This window comes from Tiliqua scincoides, chromosome 4, assembly GCF_035046505.1.
Source record: "Tiliqua scincoides isolate rTilSci1 chromosome 4, rTilSci1.hap2, whole genome shotgun sequence".
NCBI classification, from domain to species: Eukaryota; Metazoa; Chordata; class Lepidosauria; order Squamata; family Scincidae; genus Tiliqua; species Tiliqua scincoides.
In genome coordinates, this window is record NC_089824.1 from 167,649,116 (window position 1) to 167,669,648 (window position 20,533).

The 20,533-nt window shown below is 46.2% G+C and overlaps 1 protein-coding gene across 1 annotated transcript in view; it reads right to left on the reverse strand.

Annotated features, from left to right (window-relative positions):
* The window catches only part of AMPD2 (adenosine monophosphate deaminase 2), a 51,409-nt gene extending 31,774 nt beyond the window's left edge, over positions 1-19,635 (reverse strand). The window contains exon 1 of the mRNA XM_066623354.1: positions 19,562-19,635. The gene's annotated coding sequence lies outside the window, so the exon portion shown is untranslated. The remainder of the gene's footprint in view (positions 1-19,561) is intronic.
* Between the last annotated feature and the right edge of the window lie 898 nt (positions 19,636-20,533).

Sequence of the window (20,533 nt, forward strand, 5' to 3'; positions counted from 1 at the left end):
CACATACAGAGATGTCAAGAACATCTTATCTTCTCCAACAGCATTACCCTTTAAAGAAGGCTCCAATCGTCTGCTTGTTTTCTGAGAATGCATTCTAAAATCTTCATGCATGGAGAAACAGGAAGCTGGTTCAGGGTATGAGCAAAGCAAATATGCTACTTAACATTTTAACTAGAAACAAAACAACTCTAACTGCCACACCAAACCCATTCTTATATAAGGATATAATAAACGGCAACTATTAACAATCCTTGAGAAACCATTTGTGAACCCTGTTGGTTTTCAGCATATTTTTTGATGCTTTAACATTGTGCAGTTCATTGAGACATGGGCTAAATTTGCAAGTGAGAAAGTCCACATCACAACTGAAAGAAAACTATTTCTAAGCATAAGTGTTCCACTCTTGTCCTGTGCAATCTGTTCACCCTGCCTCAAGGTCTACCTCAAAAGGTCAATGAGCCCCGCAATCAAACTACCAGCTGCCAATCTGAGTCACAGGTCCCCAGATCTGTTCTCTTGCAAATGCCCAAGAACCAGACTGAGCTTTATCCTCCTCCTTTTGCCATATTAGCTGCCCCAACCTCAGAGAAAAAGTCAGAGCCCCCCACCTTCATTCTGTGTCTAATCTGAAACCCACCATTCTACAGAAATAATGAGAAGAGTTTCAGTATAGCTTTTTCATGTCAAATCATTCATTTCAATATATTATACATATTTATATACCATTTTCCACCAAAAAAACAAACAAACCTAAAAGTGGTTCACAGAACATATATAGTCTTATGACAATGTCAATTTATGGACATCAATCCTCACCTCATTCATTCAAATGACACCCGTGTGAGAGGTCACTATTATACCAATTTCAAAGATGAGAGACTCAAGGTTGCCTAGCAAGTTTTTATAGCTATTAAGGGATTGGAACACAGGCTCCCAGAATGAAACCCAACACACTATCTGATCGTGCTGTGTCTCAATGGCGATTTTAAAGTTTCTCTAGTTTAAAGTTTCACAGGAGATGCTAAGAATTTGAGGACCGCATCTCACTGCAACAGGCCAACAATCCATCATCATCATCATCATCATCTATATACCACTTTTCAACAAAAAGTTCACAAAGTGGTTTACAGACAAAGCCAAATAACTAAATGATTTCCTGTCCCAAAAAGGCTCACAATCTAAAAAGATGCAGAAAAACACCAGCAAACAGCCACTAGAAAAGAAACTGTGCTGGGGTGAAGCGGGACAGTTACTCTCCTCCTGCTAAATGCAAGAGGACCACCACCTGAAAAAGTGTATCTTGCCCAGTTAGCCAGGGATTATCAACTGGCATCACCATTTAGTTGCTTTTCTAAGATACAAGAGCAATCACAATAACTTTCAACATATTTTCGGCAGCATCTCCTTACATTACAGATGAGAAAACTACAGCACAGAGATGAAAAGACAGGTGGCAGGTTTAACAGGGAACTTCTGACAGGACTAGAAACTGATCCAGAAGGACCCCTCTCCCAAAAATCCCAGTGCAATGCCCTAATTGTAATGAGGAAGTGGTATAGTGGTAGAACACATGCTTTGCACACAAGAGCAGCATCTCCTGTCATATCCATTGAAAAGCTCTCAGGTAAAAGAGCTGGGAAGTGTGACCTGTTTCAATACTCAGCTGCCCTTCTGAGGATAAGCACTCTGAAAGGTAGTCCTGTGCCATGGCTTTAATCTAGTTGGCTGGTCACTGTCTAATGTGGAAATAATAACCAGCGTCCAGCTTGGAGACTAGTATCTTAAGTGGCGTCCAGGGAGTCTGCGAGGGGAACAACACATCCTTTGTTCTGCTAGAAGGGACCTGGCAAAGATGCATCTTCTTCTGCTTGTGCCGGCAGAAACCGAAGGCAAATGCCGTAGATGGGTCTGCCAAACCCTACGCTGAGCTACAGGAACTCATTTACACAGCAGGAGAAACTGCTCAAAGTCCAATTTATAGGTGAGCGGCTCTCTTCTCTCAGGCCTGAATGTGTTCATGAGAGGAACTGCTTGCCCAGCAGGCATTTCCTCCCTGCTGCTGCAATAGTCCAGCCACTCCCAACTCCCATGCAGGGCTCAGGGGGAGTTGCTGGAGAAATCAATAAACGTCACCACCACAGCAGCCTGCTTACTGCAGTCCAAGATCCACTCAGTGGGTCTCTCTGGGGTCCATTCAGGAATCTAAAGGGGACCAAACTCAACTCCCCGACACAGCCCAGCTTGGAGCAAAGCAAGTTATTAAAACACAAACCAGAGGTGATGACCGTGTTCCCTGTCTCTGCAACTCAAGCCACCAGAGCTTACAGGCCTGACCTCAAAATTCCTAAAAATAAAGTAAGTAAACAATAAAGACTCTCCAAGGGGAGAGGAGGAAAGAACACAGAGTTACTTGAGACATTTTTAAAGCACACTGATCAACATTCCAACTGCTGTGTGGCCAGCATGCTCAAGAACAGGCTACTCTGCTTTACCACATAAAGTATCTTATTATGGACAATGCGCAGTCACATGTATGCACACAAGCTGCCACATCACTTTTTTCTCTCCAAGTCACATAGATTTTACTCTCAGTCACTGCTATCATTAGGTTTGTAATCTATAGGAAATCTGGCATTTCCTATAGCCAGCCTAAGACCTCCTGACTCCTGAGGCAGCATGCCAAATGCTACCTCCCTTACCCAATGATGTGCCAGCCTCTGCTTTGCCCACTCTCCAATGTTCCTGCTCAGCACTCTCCTCCCCATTTCTTCTTCGTCTCTGTTCCCTTCTTCCTTTTCCAATCCAGGGAATGAAAGGAGAAGCCGCAGCACTGGAGGCAAGTAGGTGAATAGATGGTTATCCCTCACCAGTCTGCAGCTGGAGGTGACCAGCTGGTTTCATGGATGGGCCAACCCTGATTAGTGTCACCATCTTTCTACCTGACAGAGCTCCTGTGCCTTCAAAGGCTGCATAACAGCATAAATTCAACCAGGTGAAACATCACGGCATAAGCAGTGGCAGAAACAGGCCAGACTAGAGGTGACCCAACTCAAACGCCTCAAAACTGCACAGCCTGGGGCAAAGCAAAGTTAAACCTGCTATGCTGACATTTGGGGAAACTCTGAGAAGATTCTAAAGCCTTGGAACTGCTAGCAAGTCTATTAAACCTCTTTACCTAAATTTCATTTGGAAGGTCTTCTCTGCCCCGTCCCGTTCCCCCCCTAAAAAGGTCAAAGAAAAATAGTACTAATTCCACAGAAGAGCATGATTAACTGTTTCGGTTCCAATTAGAAATAGAAACCCTTTTTCACAGGCCAAGGTGGAAGTTACAACAGGAGGAGGAGGCAGACAAGCTTAAGAGGAGACACTGCTGGTAAAGATGAACTTCCACATATTTGTCAAGGTTGCCTGCTCTCAAAAGGAGGAAGCCTTAGCACTTTCAAGGTCGATCATGACAAAGTGACAGCAGAAACTATGATCTCTATGTGGCCCCTCCTGGTTGTGGAACTCTGTTTAATGGGAGTGTAGGGCATCCTTTTTCTCTCAGGCTTTCAGAGGCCAATGGAGATCCATTTGTTTCACCAAGTGGGCTCCAGAGAACATCTGATATACCTGCTGCAGCTGGAAAAGATTTTTCCCTCCCCTCTCCAACCTCCATTTTGTTGTTTATATTTGATGCTTGTGTTGTTTGTTATGTCTATATATGTATGCATGCATGTCTCTATGTATATGTATGTGTGTGTGTGTGCACACACACACACACACATTATATGCCATTAGCTGCCGTGGAACAACACAAAATTAGAGGTGGAATAAAAATGAATAAATTGAAGGCAACAATCTTGAGGCTCTACCACAAATTTCCTTCTTTTAATTACCAAAGAAAGAAAGAAAAAAATACACACATACATCAAATCATTAAGCCTTTGCAGTCATGCAGAAGTATTAGGATTGAACTAGAAGACTTTTTAATGATCAGTCATTTCATAGGGACCACTTCTCATAAGCCATAGTCTCTGGCTAGCCCCATTGCCTCTAGCCTTTTTTCACTCTGCAGGTTCATGTTCTTTCCCCCCTTCGCCCCAATATATTCTTAGCTACATTTATATTCTATTCTTAGTATGTCATTAGTATGTATATTCATGGTGAACTTGCATTCTAAACAAACAAATCTGGCCTTTGCTTGCTTAACCTGTGCAACCTGTATCTATAATTACTGACTGGTTACCATTACCCAGACAGCTACATTTGTCTTCCCATCCAGGAGGGTGAGTTGCCTACAGCTGCTGGCCTAGACACTTCCAAACCAGCCCAGCTGCCTCGCAGTTACTGGTTTCCAGTTCTCACATGCTCTTGCAATAAGACTCAGAATTACTTTTTTTTTTTTTTTTGAAAGCTACTCAGTACAAATAAACAAGTAAATTAGCTGCTGTCCACCAGGAGGAGGTTAGGGGCTGACAAACGAAGCTGGGTAGAAGAACTTCAATGGTACCACAGGCACATGAAAGCCAGGCAACGTATCACTCACAGTAGTAGTAGGAAACCTTCAGTCTCGAAAGACTATGGTATCGCGCTCTGAATGGTGGTTCTGGCACAGCGTCTAGTGTGGCTGAAAAGGCCAATTCGGGAGTGACAATCCCTTCCAAACTGGGAGCAAGTGCAGTCTGTCCCTGGTTTGTCTCCCTGGCTATAGGCCTTCCTTCTTTGCCTCTTTGCCTCAGACTGTTGGCCAAGTGTCTCTTCAAACTGGGAAAGGCCATGCTGCACAGCCTGCCTCCAAGCGGGCCGCTCAGAAGCCAAGGATTTCCCACCTGTTGAGGTCCACTCCTAAGGCCTTCAGATCCCTCTTGCAGATGTCCTTGTATCACAGCTGTGGTCTACCTGTAGGGTGCTTTAGCCCTATAAAATCAACACACAGTGCAGATTCATTACTTCAGAGGGAAGCTTCATGTTGATTTACATGGAGGGAAAGCTTCCAATATATACAAGGTTGCCAGATGCAATCTGGAGAATCCTAATTGTTTAAGCCATTTCTGCATAGATGCAACAGGAACCAAATGCGTATACCTGTGGGTATAAACATTCAAATGCAGCAGGAAATTAAGCATTTTCTAATCCAGTCCTCCTCTGGACCTGCCCCAGTACTAACCCCACTACTGCTATAGCAAGCAAGATTCAAATTTTACAATACAGAAGGGACAGTGGTGGAGGAACAGGCCAGGAAGAACAGAGTCCAGTATTGTTGCTGTCTTAGAATATTTAGGACGACAGGCAGGAACTCCAAGTTGCAAGATGGCAACTGAATATACATGCAGGCAATGAGGCCCATATTTTTTTTTTCCATACACACTGTGGTCTACTGCGGCATCTGGAAATTGATACACCTGGAGACATCATTTCTGTAATGAGATACAATTATCAACTTCTACCCCATCTAGTGTTCTCTGCAGCTACATCTACAGTTGCCAGAATTCTTATCCCGGGGTCTCAGCAGCTACTGTGTAACTCAACGCTGTTCAGTTAAGCAGCTGATTGATTCCACCCCAGAAGCAGCTGCACTGCAGTAGTTATTGAGGCATATTTTTGTGAAGGTCCTCAGTTTTCTTTCCTTTAAAATGAGAGTTGCTACAGAAGGAAGCAAGCCCTGCTTTTTTTTTTTGGCTGAGAACAGGTGAGCAGCCTATTCTCAGAAACCTCTGGATGACCTGCCACTGATCCTGAAGGAGCTGTTTTTGTTACCAGGTAGGTTTTGAAAGCACCACAATTATCTAAGCAAGGTGGAGTAACCGATGACCAACTAGTTTAATCTCTTTGAGTTTATTCATTCCCTGAGCTCAATAAAGACATGACAGACTGAGCCCTACCACACCCCAAAGGCCCCTCACTACAAAAGGGTGCTATTTTTGCTTTCCATCTGGTCCTCAGCCCATCACCAGGGTACATGCCGCGCAGCAGAAGTGTCAACCCATGTTGCAATCCAGTCAGCACAAAACCATCAGCTGTCAAACTCAATTCAAAGTGTTTTTCTCTCTGTCACCCCAGGGGCTGACTATCCCCTGTATCCTACTGGGTAACTGGAGTGAAGAAGCATTTGCTCAGGAGCCCCCCCCCCAGGCACTGGCTAAACAGACCAGCTCCAGTGTGCCTCACTAATGACCCTCACATGTCTTCCTAATGGGCTCCCTGTGCGCAGTGCAAACAATCAATTCATTAGGAAAAACCGACAGGGCTGCGAAAGAGCCAGGCCAGTTGCAAGGATCAGGCTTGGCAACCCCATCAAAGTCAGCACGTGTCTTTTTTAGCTCAGGAGGGGACCAGCCAAGAACTGTTGCTCCTGTCGCTCCGAAGGTTGGCTGGGCAAAACTGTGGATGTAGGCACAGATCTCCTTCATTGCCGCCACAGCCACCAAAGTGTGGCACCCAAAACTCTAACCTGGTTGGACAGTCTCTCATCACCCACAAAAGCCAACTCAATCCCAAATCCACAGAATCACAAAGCCCCTGCAATGCTGCAGCAAAATCTCGGTGAGGTCAGCAATGTGGCCCATTCCTCCCACACTCAGGTGATTACCAAAGGTGGAATCAGAGCTTTCCTATTCTGTTTCCTACAACTAGCCACACCACGCTATGTTGTGTAAATGGCATGTTCTGAATGCATGGGAGATCCAGACCTTTCTTTCCACAGACACAAACTCCTTTCCCAAGACTAAGTACACCGAGTCAGTTCTACATTCATGCTGCTCTTTTCAAAAGACCAGTCTTTGGCATCCCAAACCCCGCCCCCACAAGCACAGACACAGAAAAGTGGCTAATGCAGACACACGTTGGTGCTGTAATATAGCCACAGCCTCATTAACACTCACATTATGAAGCTACTTTATCTGGGACACCTTCAGGGCAAGAGGTAGTGAGGTATTCTAATTTGGCTTCGAGTATCATACACTTTTTCTTTTACGCAGGATGTTCTTTGGGTTATCCCTGTAGCAAAGCAACCATGAACAGCAATTATCATAAAACAAGACTTTCTGACAGCACTATCCTATGCATGTCTACTCAGAAGTAAAGTCCACCAAACACAATGGAATTTATTCTTGTGTCAAGGTGCATAGGATTACAGCCTCGCACTGGCAGAACTAGTGCAAGGCCACTCACAGAGGTACAGAAGCCAGGCTGCTACCACACACTGCTGGTGCATAAGTCAAGAGGGGTTGCACACGTGGCAGCAGCACTGGGAGATTCCACAGGGGCAGGCCTTAGGAAGGAGAGGGATTAATGGGATGGGTTGGGGGATTAATTAATCTGGGAATTAATGGGGTGTGTCGGGGAATAAGGGGGTGGACCTGGTGACAATCATGCACACCGGATTGTATCCTCCATTTTTCTGTCCCCTGGCTTTCCTCAAACTTGTGCCAACTGTATAGCTGGTGCAGGTTCGAGGAGAACAATAGGAGATCAGGCAGCCAAATCAGGTCAGTAAAATATACAGTCATGTGCCGCTTAACAATGGGGATTGGGACCACAATCCCCATCATCAAGCAGCAATTGATGCACTGCGGACCTTCTGCAGGGAGGGAGATGCTCTGCTCCCCTCCCCTCTGGAGGGTCGTCTGAACCTCCCAGAGGCAGCAGGTGTCTGAGTGCTGCCTCTGCAAGGCTCCAAGGGAGGGAAATTGCGTCTCTTGCACGACTTCCTGTTTCACAGAGGAGCCTTGCAGAGGCAGCACTCAGACACCTGCTGCCTCTGGGAGGTTCAGACGACCCTCCTGAGGCGAGGGGAGTGGACCTCTCTTCGCATTTGGAGGTGTGCAACCCCCGACGACCAGGTGACCGTATGTGGTCCTTGGATACGCGATCCTGGCATAAGCCAGTATGTCGCAAAGGGGCACGCACTTATTTTTATTTATATTTATACAGGTATTAATATACCACCTCTCTTTGGTCGTCAGATTTCTCTTCAGACTTTAATCCAAGGCGGTTTACGTAGGCAGGCTGTTCTAAACCCCCGTAGGGATTTTTACAATGGAATAGTTCTAGTCTTTCATAGAACTCTTCCTTCCAGCTGGATTCCTTCCCGGTCTGGCCTCTCTCTGGCCCTTCGCCTCCCACGCTCCACTTGACGGCAACTCCTCTCTGCCACCGAGGGTCAGCTCATCAGTATATCAGCGTGTCGTCAGTTCTCGGGTACTTCCAGTTGTTTCGAGCTGCAGCCTCAGATTTTCAGGCATACAAGGCGGCAGCTCTACCAACTGAGCCAGACCTCCTGCCCTCCTCCTACTTACCTAATCCTGCAGCTTGCCAATCACCTCCCCCCTACCATAGTATGCAGTACAGCCTCCATTCGCAAGGCTGCTTGCTATAACATATCAAGGATAGGACCGGGCAGACAGTGGCTTACTTTGAGAAACTGAAAAGCTAGGAGCCTGCTTGAGGGTCTTTGGCAGCTTACTGCAATGGCATCATGAGAAAAGCTAGCATTCTGCAAACACAGGGTAGAGTTGGTTGGGAAAAAAATATATCACCAGCCTTTATAGAAGGTCTTTCAATTCAGTATTGGACCCTCTTCCAAACCACTGTATTCTCTTAAGAATTAGATGACTACACAAACATATTAATGTTTTTTGTATTAACAGAGCAGTGCTTTCCCCCCAAAAACCTCCTTTCTCACCGAAAAAGTCTCATTTCACCAAAATACTAAAACAGAATAGAGGGGACAGGAGCAAGAGGTCAGAACTGCCCTGTTTCTTGCATGTTTCAGCGCATCTTCCCACCACTAGGCATCATTACTCTTGTCATACAACATGCGTAGGGAATGGAACAGCTGCAAAAGAAGCTGTCATCAATCCTTGTTTGCCCCCCCCCAAACACATGCCCCAGCACCTCTATAGGGCTGGAAGACGCAGGTCTCCTTGCAGACCCCCTTTCTCCAAGCTGTCAAAAGCATCCTACCCACATGCACAAAAGACTTCCCCGTCCCCACCAAAATTTGAGACCAACACACATAATACAAACACAGCTGGGGCAGAAGTTGCCGGACCTCTCTCTTGACTTGGGGGGTCTTGATCTCCTGCAGAAGCCTCTACGCAAAGCCCTTCTTAAAAGGGAGTTTCACATGCTCAGCTCATGTCAAAGGCTTTGCAAGCACATGCCCTACAGACATAAAACTAGACTCTCCAGCCTACTAGATATAACGAAAAGGATTTACTTTGCCTGCAAACATCTTATAACTCTTGACTGATGTAAGCAGCTGCAGCTCCCAACCACCCAATCTCAGAGGGATAAATAGGAAAAGGAAAGAGATTTTTAAACCCTTACTGACCTGGTAGTGTTAGGGCCTCTCTAAGCCTCGTCTTTTCCACTTGGAACCCAAGACACTGACAGGCTACGTGTGGAGCATCCCATCGCCTTCTACTGGAGCATGGACCAGGAAGTCCCCAGGGGACACTTGGGGTGGCAGAGTGCCCACAAGCAGAATACTGAGGACTGATCAGGCTGAGGTTCCTGCTGCCGGTATTTCACAGCCTCCTCTCTGCGAGCTGCAGTCCCACAGGATTCCAGCTCCAGAGCCGGCCTGGGCTGTACCAACAACAGCTACGTGGGGGGAGAGGGAGGAGACAAAAAAAAATATTGCAGCCTCTTCCAAGAGGCAGGCAGATCCACAGATAGGAGAGAGGCCACCGGTGGCCAGGCAGCAGAGCCAACTCCTGGCCTCAAAGTAAGGAGAAGTTAACCCCTGAGGTGCTGGCCCCAGTTGCAGAAGAGGTGACAGCAGAGATCTGCCCATTCAACAGGATTTTCCCCCAAAGCATACAGCACCAGATAGCAGCAGATTTGTGCTATACAAAACAGGTGAGCCTCAAACTCTGAAGAATTAAGCAAAATGAGCTGAACTTTAAAACAAAAAAAGAGGAGCATGTTAAACATACATTCAGATGTTCTTCCCTTTTTTCATGAGGGCACAGGCAGTTTGACACCCTCTCCTTCCCATTTCACCCAGCATTCAGTTCATAAGATGTTGTTCTCTGCCCTTTCCAGGCAATAAACCTCACACTGGTTAGAATCCAAAAGCCCCCCCCCCCCCCAACAATTCCCCCTGCTCCAGACAACGAATGCCACTTTCCTCCCATTTTGAACAGCAGAGTCCATCTGATTTACTGGCTTGCTCAGTTCTATTAGAAACTACTACCTTCCAAGCTGTACCCCATGATCCGACTGTTATCACCCACATATGTTAAGGCAAGGTCAAGCTTGGACTAGTTCAGATGAACCCAAGTTAGGGCACAGCAAGTAAGGCTAATAGGGCCAGAGCTCTGCCAAAGGGAAGGAGATGCCAGTACTGGCAGAGGCTGGCTGTGTGCTTTGTCTCCAAGAATGGCTGCAGCCTCTGGTTAATTAAGAACAATGACCTTATGAGGAGCAGCTGTCCCCTCCTGCTCTCACAGGACATCATAGAAGTGTCTAGCCCTGGCCCTGCTGTCACAGAGATGAAGGGCCTCAGGGGCGACAGTGACAAGCATTTTATTACGCAGTTCAGGCTTTTGAAGACAGCCATCAGCAGGCTTCAGAGCCCAGCCTGACAATCTTTCTGGAAGCCTGCAAGCGCACCCTGATCATATATGCACACAAAGACCACACCTGCTTCTTGACTGCCTGGCCACAGTTCCATCTCCTGCTGTTGTTGGAGAAAACAGCTGGATCCAGTTCCCAAGAAACACCTCTATAGACAACAGGGTTTGGCCCCAAGTGGGTCAAGTCCAGGAAAAGTAATGGATGGAATGACAGGAATGATGTGGTGGATCAGGTCACACACATGAATTGCAAAATCACAGGCAGATTCCAGGTTAAACTATTTGTACCTAGTTATTAAACTCAATAAAGATAACCTTATTATGTTTGTTGGGGCAAATCTGTGCCTCATCTGCATGCCTGCAGGGAGAAAAAGACAGATCTGCAGCCAAAGCCTTATAATCATCTGAATCATCTGAAGATAATCATCTGAAGTCTGGCAGAGATGCCTTTCAAAAAGAATACCAGCTGGCATGAAAAACATTGTTTATAGATATACAACCTACGAAGTATAAATGTATTTCAAACATGTTTGCATAGCCTGTATTTTAAATATGTATCACCTGGGGCAGGAGACTGCATCGAAATGGAGTAAGAAGGGAATGTTTGAAGTATGGTATGACAATGTGTATGTTCCTTTTACTTAGGGCCCAATCCTATCTTAATTTCCAGCACTGATGCAACCTCAGTGAAGCTCCGAACAAATGTTCCCTTACCTTGAAGAGGCATCTGGGATTCCCCACCACCGAAGGATGTAGCTCACATCCTGTTGGCACAGCTGCATCAGAAAGTTGAATTGGATTGGGCCCTTAGTGTAAGACCTGGGGGGGGGGGAATCTGTAGTCTGCTGTAAAGAAAATTATACCACCTAGAGCAGTGGTTCTCAAACTCTCTGGGAGAGTTTGAGAGCCACTAAGTTCTTGCGTGGGCGGGAGGGGGGAGGCAGCAGGGGTGGGGAAAGGCAGTGGCACGATCCCCAGGATTGCACGTACCCAAGCCCCTGCAGCCTCCCAAGGGTGCGGGGAGCCCGGCGCGACCTGCAGCATGGCTCCCCGCAGCAGTGAAAGTAGATGCGGCACAATCGCACCCCATCTCCGCTAAAGCTAAATGGGAAAATTACTGCCATTTTCCCAGTCAGGATTTTTTTTTTTTTTTTGCTTTAAACAGCTGCCTGACAAAACTTCCTCCTACATATTTTTTTCTAGTTATTCAAAAATGTATACCCCATCCTTCCAGTTCCATAAGGCAGCTCAAGGCTGTTTACAATAAAAGAACTACAATACACAATCAATTACAGATCTAAAAAAGAAGCCCAGTAAAAGAGCAATAATAAAATAGCAGCAAAATAATATACTGTATTTCCTACACAATACAGGCAAAACCAATCAAGGTCTTGATGAAATAAAAGGTTTTTACGTCCTTTCAAAAATCCAGCAAATAGGGAAGAGTTCTAAGGTCAGCTGGGAGCAAGGCCCATAGACTAGGCAGCACAGCAGAAAAGGCCCTGTCACAAGTCACTACCAACTGCATGTCTACTGGTGACAATACCCAACAGGGGTATCTCCCATGACCTCTGGGAAGGGCAGAGACAATCCTTCAGGTACGAGGGGGCAATGATGAGGAATACTTAAACTACTTAAATTTCCTCCTACTTTGCACCTGATTTTCTTGCCAGAAGAAGGTGGAAAACTACTGTTGATGGAGAAAGCGCCTGTGTTATAACAACTATTGTATGTACCTGCAGTGCACAAGACTCCACCTCTGTGACCAAAGATGTTCATGCCATCTTGTGGCGAGGAAGTGCTCTCTTGTACACCACCACAGTCAGAATTGCTGCTAAAATGTACTGCAGTGCTTTGTTTAACATGGTTTGACTCCTATCAGAAGTCCTCAGTCTAAATACTCCCTGCTTGCCCATCTTTAGCTATGGTAGCCTGTGCTAAAGAACAGAAGGGCATTACTTCAAATCTCCTTCCACTGCTTTTTGTTCCTACCCAATTTTAATTGTGACAAAGCCCATGAATTTCTGTGCTGCAAGTTGCAATGTCATTTTTATAAGAAGCATTTCTTTCAAGGAAAGCGCTATGAGGTACCATGAGGAACAAAAACAGAATTCAAACCAACAAAAAAAAGAATGAGATTGTTTGGAAATACTGTTCTCAACCACACCACTAGGTCAGGCAGATTATTTAGCCAAGCCTACCACTGCATAATTTATTCCAATGGTAAAATTTATTCAGTTGGACAGTTTGGCAAGAGGATGTTGAGGCTTTTCAGAGGTGCACTGAGAGCATTCAGGGGCTTTGTCATGGTATCTCCTCAGAGAATTATACTTCTAAGCAGCTGCTTAACACCTGGTTCATACCACAGGCTGTTATGTGCATGTGACTAATTTTCTTTTTCAATTTGATTGACAACTGGATTATTCCCACAAAGCCTCATTTTTAACAAGCATTTGATAAGAAGTAATTCAACATACAAACAGAAAAGAAATTACAAATTGAGAAAGACAGACTAAAACTGTTTCTAAAGGAGCATCACAACGAATACAAGCATACCCTGCCAAGATCAACAGTTTGAGAAAGATAGGAGTGGAACAAGAAGGCAGGACCATTCACCCAGAACACACTAAAATGTGAATGAGCATGATGATATAAATGGGAGACCCTTGAGCCAAACTTAGGCAGCAACCCTATGCCCACTTTTCTGGAAATAAACCCTACTGAAAAAATGGACGCTTCATGCATAGGATTGTGCTGTCAATGAGAAAATGTGGTTAAGGATTCACACAAACAGCCACACTGTTCTGTAGTCTCGCAAGAAGCAGAATTCACTAAAGCTCTCGCTCTCTTTTTGGCTTAAGTCCACACTTCCCAGATCCCTCCATAAGCCATGAAACACAAACATTTAAACATGCATTTCTCCCATTGATCAATATCCTCTGCCGTGACAGCAGCCTCACTGTCCCCAATGGACAGGAACAACCTATTACTTGGATCTTACAAAGACTTCGTCTTTGTTCTTGCCCCTCATATGTTCAGCTTTCACTTCTTTTGTCCTCTTGTTTTTCCATGGAGCTCCTAATTTCTCTTCCTTAAAAGCACGCACCCTCTAATCCAGGGGTGTCAAACATAAGGCTTTTTTTTGGTTATGACCAGTTTAATGACATCATTTCCTGTCTAATGACATCACTTCCGGCCCTCAGCAGGCACCATGAATGGTGTTCGGCCCTTGGAAAGAAACGAGTTTGACACCCCTTCTCTAATCCTTTAGCCCCTACACATCTTGCTTTTTCCAGAAGCCACTTTGCACTTGCCACCTGTACCATCTCACCTCCTGCACTTCTGTCCTTTTCTCCACTGTTCAGCCTGAGGTTGCCAAGCTAAAGGAGCACCTCTTGGATATACTGCTGCATTTCCCAAAAACAAATGTTTCTTCAGTCACACTGTATGGTTCTCTTGTTCCAAGAACTATCTCCCATGAGGGCTGCAAAGCAAATATGATTGTTTTCTCAAGATTTTTCTCCCAAGAGGACCAGTCACTAATGTTTTTATATTCTTTTTTTTAAAATACGAAGTTCTCAGAATGTTTTCTTTGGGCAGCCAATATGTTAAATCAAGGGCTATGACCAAAGCAGTTTGCCATTTGAACATCTGCCCAACTGTTTCCCCTTTGATGCATGGAGCTAAATACATCTCCCAGGCACAATGCATTTAGATCAGCTCTAATCTTCCCTCTATTTAATATGCTCCAATAAGAAATTGCTTTTTTAATGCCTAACAATAACCCTTTCATCCTGTTTCTCAAATATTCCTTATACTTTTCAAAGAACATATATTTTCAAGAACAGTAGTAATTTTACTTCCCTTATGTTATGATTTCCCCCCAGGTGAACAAACTCTGTTCTTCTCCTGCCTTATTTACTTTAATAAATAATAATATTCTTTTAATCCTTCAGGCCTGCATATGCACAGTGCTCCCAGATCTCATCACAGCCCTAGGGGACAAAGGTGTCATTTAACAAAGGGCCTGAACGCTCACTCAGCAGATAGGTGGCTAGAGTGAAAAACTCAGCAGATTTGGTTGAAATCCTTTGCACTGCTCTGTACGATCCTGGACAAATCAAGGACAGGACAGTTCCCCAAGTATTCCAGCCCCACTTAAGTGAATGAGACTTACTTACACTGGTGGATAAAAGACACAAGAATTGGGACAATTGCAACAGACCTATTACACAAACCATAGGTAAAAACCTGCCTATGCAGTGAGCAAAGGATTCCACCAAATCAATCAAAGGTACCTAAATTCTACTCTAAGAGTGTATACAAACATGCACAATTCTATTTGGTTTGCATATTACACTCTGCACTCAAGAATCAGGTTTCCAAAGGTTAGATTTGTTGGCAAATAAATACTGAGCTGCAAGGTATATAAACAAAGCAAGCTGTAGGGTCATAAAGCAGTGGTCAGAGGAGACAACTCTGGAGCACAACTGCCTTACCATGAGAAGTCCTACTCAGCCTCCACCTCACCATTCTGAAATGGTGAGAGAAGAAACCTGCTTTATTTGTTTTAAGAAAAAGGAAGTCAAGATATCAACAAGTCAGGTTTTGCGCCTTACTTCAACCCCTGTGCCTGCATGGGCCTCTGATCAGCATGAAATAAGACAGCCCTGACATAATTCCTGCCTCACAGGAGGAATCCACAAGAGTGATAAGAGTACTTTGATACAAATTTAAAAAATAAAGTGGGGAAATGGTTGAAAGCATGCCTGGTATTTTGCCCGTTGCTTTAATACAGGGGTGTTCAAACTTTTTGGTAGGCGGGCCACATCATCCCTCTGACACTGTGTTAGGGGCCAGGAAATAAAACAATTAATTTACATTTCAAATTTGAATATGTTTACATAAATGAATATATTCGAGATGGAGCTTATGTCACTGAATGAAGGTCTTGCAATACCTCAAGGCCTATAAAAGACCTTACACAAAGCATGGCCAGCCATTCCTTCACTGCCACTGCTGCATCACACACATGAAACAGCAAGCAGTGGAGGGAGCTCTTGTCCCACAGCTCATGCAAGACAGTCACCCTCATGCTGAGAGCAGTTGTGCTGGGCCAGCATGGGCTCTGGCAAGTCTCAGGAGGGCCAGAAGCTCACTGGAGACTGGGGGATCCCCACGGGCCGGGTTCAGAGTCCCTGACGGCCGCAAGTGGCCCCCGGGCTGGGGTTTGGGCACCCATGCTTTAATATATGTACTGGTCTCCGGCCTATTTTGATATCCCAGGCAACCAGGCACAGCTTCATCAATTACAAGAGCATAGACAAAACCATTGTGTTTGATTGCATATGAAAAAAATTTAAGCTGTCACAGCCAGCAGTCTGGGAACAGGCACTAGGAAGTAGAGACACAGGTACATTCCTCCTTTCATTGCACTGTTTCACAAAATCTAGCCTAACGTTCTTGAAATTGCCTCTGGAAATTTTCACACCTTAAAAAAAAAAGGTTGGGTAAAAAACCAGCTGTCAGTATCTTACACTCTGAAGACCACCAGCAAAATGGGGTCAACAGATAGACTGGTAATATAGCTAAGTATCTTGTAACAGTGTCAAGCAGGGGTGTCAAGGCATTTATCTGGCCCACATGATAACTGGGCTCTCCCAGCTCCATCCTTTCAGCAGCACCATTTCTGCTGAGGCTCTGGGAGGGAGAGATGGAAGGAGGCCTCAGAGGGTAAGGTATGATTCAGGGGAAGTGGCAGACCAAGAGGGGTGCGAGGGATGAATTGCCGAGGCGCTGGGAGAGTTCAGTTATCACACGGGCTGCCCTTTCAGCAGTGCCATTTCTGTTGGGGTGTCACTTCACAGAACCAGCTCTCATAGTGATGCCTCAGCAAAAGCGGAACGGCTGAAAGGGCTCTCCCATAACTTGAAAATATTATCAAGATTTGCATATTTTCCTTTCTTTCATTTGAAGCTCACAAATTTGTACTTGAGAACAAAGTGCTTATTTCTGGCCATCATCTGCTTAATGACATCACTTTCAGCCCTCAGTAGGTGCCATGAATGCTATTCAGCTCACTGTTTGAAATGAATTTGACACCCCTGGCTAAAAGCCGATCTGCTTTAAGATAGAGTGACACAGGATGACAAGGTAGAATTTTGAACCACAGTGCTTCAGAATACATTCAGAATATAAATTTCCTGTAAACAACACACATTTGTGAATGCGAGGTTCTTAACTGAAAGGGTGGGGTATATATTCTAATAAAACATTTGAATGTCTGCCCAAATCTCTCTATTAGTTCAGTATTGTGAGGAAAACCTTAAGCCAGTGTTCTTCAACCTGTGGGACAGGTCTCCAAAGGGATTACAAAGCCTCATTGGGGGGGCATGGCAGTCCTTCAAAGCCTATGCAAGAAAGGGCGAGGATCCAATTTAAAAATGGAACTGCCTTCTCAAAACTGAGTTCTGATACTATCTTGCAGAGTCCCTTCTCGCTGTCCTGCCCCACAACTTTTAAAGCTACCTCACAGGGTTATTGTGAAGACACAAGAGGTAGAGGGAAATGGGGCAGGCAGGGATGGGTGGTGGGTAGATCAGGTCCTAGGAGGGGTGCAAGATCGGCAATGAGTCCCCCAGTCTCATATTTTATTTCTTTTTGGGGTCATGGCGCAAAAAGGTTGAAGACCATTGCCCTGAACTACTCTCCCCAATAAGCTAGATTGCTTCATGGAGGGAGTTTTTCAGAATAAAGACATTGTATTGACTGATTTCCATTGATTATCATTACAGGAATAGGGGAAAAGGGACAGAAGGCAAAACAAGAATCATTCCTTCCTCCCACACGAGGGACTCCCTACTGTCATCCTCTGCTTGCTCACCCCCAATTTCATGATGCAAGATGGAGCAAGAGCTTATTCAGATGAGCAGCCAACAGCAGCATATTACAGTATTATGTTAACCGCCTCCTCAAGTTATCAGCTGAACAAGTGGAGTCCTCTGAACACAATCTACGGAAAAAAATCAGACACTGCTGCAAACACAGGATTTGGAGAATCAGGTGGAACCACACCGTTCTGCAGTAATCTGAAGTAGAAAGATCTCATTCAGGGCAGGCATTTACCTCCAGAAATGCCAAAAGTGACTATAATACTTCTACTTTGATGTTTATGGACCCCAGTGAATACAATTAAGTAAAGATGCAATTATACACACACATTAAACATAATGGGGCTTACTACTGGTGCACAGGACTTTATCTTCCATCACAGCACATTTTATACAAGGCCATTCAGTTCAGGCATCCAACTACAGAACATTTGTTACTGGCAACAAGATACTCATTCTCAACATCAGGCCACCCAACCAGACTAAACTACATCTATTTGCACTGATTAGACCAGTAATTTGTGTTCCAAAAAAGGTCCACAGGTGTGCCACATAAGTTTGGAGGGAGGGTCAGTAGGGCCATTGAGGGATGTGAGCTCCCACTGGCAACTCAGTGTGCCTTGTCAATTGTTAAAAAACCGATGATGTGCCTTGAAAATTTTAGTGCCTTATCAGCATGCCATGAGATGAAAAAGATCAAAGATTGCTGGATTAGATAGTTACAGCATACACATTTTTTGGTACCAACTGCCTAGTATCTCAGAGTTCCAACAGAGAAAAAATCAGGCGCCTATAAGAGGAGCCAGATGGAGCAGAAGTCTGCTCCAGTAGGAGCAAATGCCACACAACCTACTGCGCTACAGCAGTTCCTACATACCCACACACTGCAGATGTACCCACACATGAAGGAGTCTGCATTTTTATGTGCAAAGACCTCCATGCTTTACACCAAAGGCAGCTATGTTGCAAGCAGCACAAAACACTCAAAAACAATCTTCACACCCCTACATAAACTGTCCCAAACTAAGCAGCAAGACTCCACCAAAAAAAGAGGCCAAGGGCAAAGAACCCCAGAAGCTAAGAAGCAGGGCTCAGGCATATAAATAGTCAAACCCTCTACTCTGATGTGCACACACTGCTGCAACTGCAGTGCAGAAATATATTCTGCACATGTTCAAATGCAACTACGTTTTTTAACTACCGCAATGTCTCAGAGTTGAAATCAGACAAATTATGGGATTAATCATTTATAGGGCTTGGTTTCTATTAAGCAGCGAGTCTGTAAAACACACACACACAAAGAACTAGAAACGTGATAAGCACTCTTTCCTAATTATTGTTACACTGCCCAAGGAATGCGCAGTTGCTATTCAGTTGTTGTGGAGGCTCAAAACATCCTTCTACCAGAGCATCTACTAAGGAGGAGGTGGATCTAAGTGTCCTTTCCTCCAGCTAGCGTGTCAGTTGCAAGAGAAGCTTAAGACACAATTAGATGGAGCTCCAAATGCCATTAAGGGTACCATCCTACGCACGCCTACTCAGAAGTAAGTCCCACTGTGTTCTATAGGGCTTCTAGGATTGCAGCCTTAGCCCTCCTAACGCCTTGGGTTCACATGCACAAACACCCCCAGAGGATGACAACACTACTGTCCACTGCAGAAGCTTCAGCCAGCATCCTAAAGACGTGGTAGCCTCGCCAAGGCTGCTTTGGGTCTCTGTTCTTCAGAAGGGGTCTTAGGGAAAGGGCAGGGCAGCCAGAGCACAAGCCTTCGCATGTCTTCTCAGAAGTAAGCCCCATTATAGTTCATGGGGCTTACTCCCAGGTATGGGTGGATGGGATTGGGCTGCCAGGCAACTCCCCCTTCCAAGCATCTCAGCCCCACGCCGCGGCTCTCTTCCCTAGAGCAGGTTTGCACCCGGGGGCGGCACACGGAGGCTGAAGCTCGACCCGCTGCGCCTCCAAACCAACAGGCTACGACGAGCCCCAAGGGAGACCCAACCGCCTGGGGAGGCGCGAAGTCCCTCGCCAACCCACAGCACGGTCAAGGAGGGGGATGTCGATGCGGGAGCTTCCCTGGGGGTGGCTGGTTGGGGGGGCCTGCTCACCGCCCGTGCTGGAAGCCTGCAGGCTGGCTCGCTTCCTGAGAGGGGACCCGCTCGCGGGGGGCGCGACGCCGGAGGACATCTTCCGCCCTCCCTTCCGATGCTCCGCCGAAGTCTCGGGGCCAGCGCTGCTGCTGCTGCAGGCAGCCCTGCTCCAGAAAGAGGCGGGGACTGGCACGGCCGCGCCCTGCCCTCCCGAGTGATGCAGAAGGCGCTCCTCCCACAGCAGGGACCGGGGAGAGCACCCCGCACCAGAGCGCCTTCAGGACGCGCGCTGGATGGAACCGACTACTCCGGGCCCTGCTGGAGTCAGTGCGCTTCACTGTCCAGTAGGCAGGCACAGGCTGGGCTCGGCACAGGCTGGGCTCCCCCCATCCAGGCTCCCCCCATCCTGCTCCCTCGTGGGTGGGCGCGCGCGCGCGCGGTGGCGTACCTGGAGGAGGTGCAAAGCGCGAAGTCTAGCAGGGAGCCCCTCCCCTTCGGAGGCACACGCCTCCGTTTTGCTCCCCACGCCTAGAATGACCCTGAAGAGGAGGGGTCCCCTGCACGCTGCGGTGAGGCTCCCTGCAACACTTAGTGCTTTGTACCCCCTCTAACTACTAGGGCCGCCACCCTCTAGGGCCGACTTAAAACCCAATCCTATGCCTGTCTACTCAGAAGTAAGCCCCTTTATAGTCAATGGGGCTCACTCCCAGGCAAATGTGGATAGGATTGGGCTGTGAGGCTGCAATCCTATCCACACTTACCTAGCAGGAAGCCCCATTGGCTATAATGGTGCTTAATTCTGAGTAGACATGCATAGGATTGGGCCCTTGGTGCTTTGCACCCCCTCGAGCTAGGGCCTGGTGGTGCTCCACACCCTGTGGAGGCAACCCAGACAGGACCACAGTCCTTGTGATTCTAACCCAGAATGGCAACCGCCCTCCTACCTAGAAGAATGCACTGGGGAAAAGTTTTACAATGGGAGGATCCAGG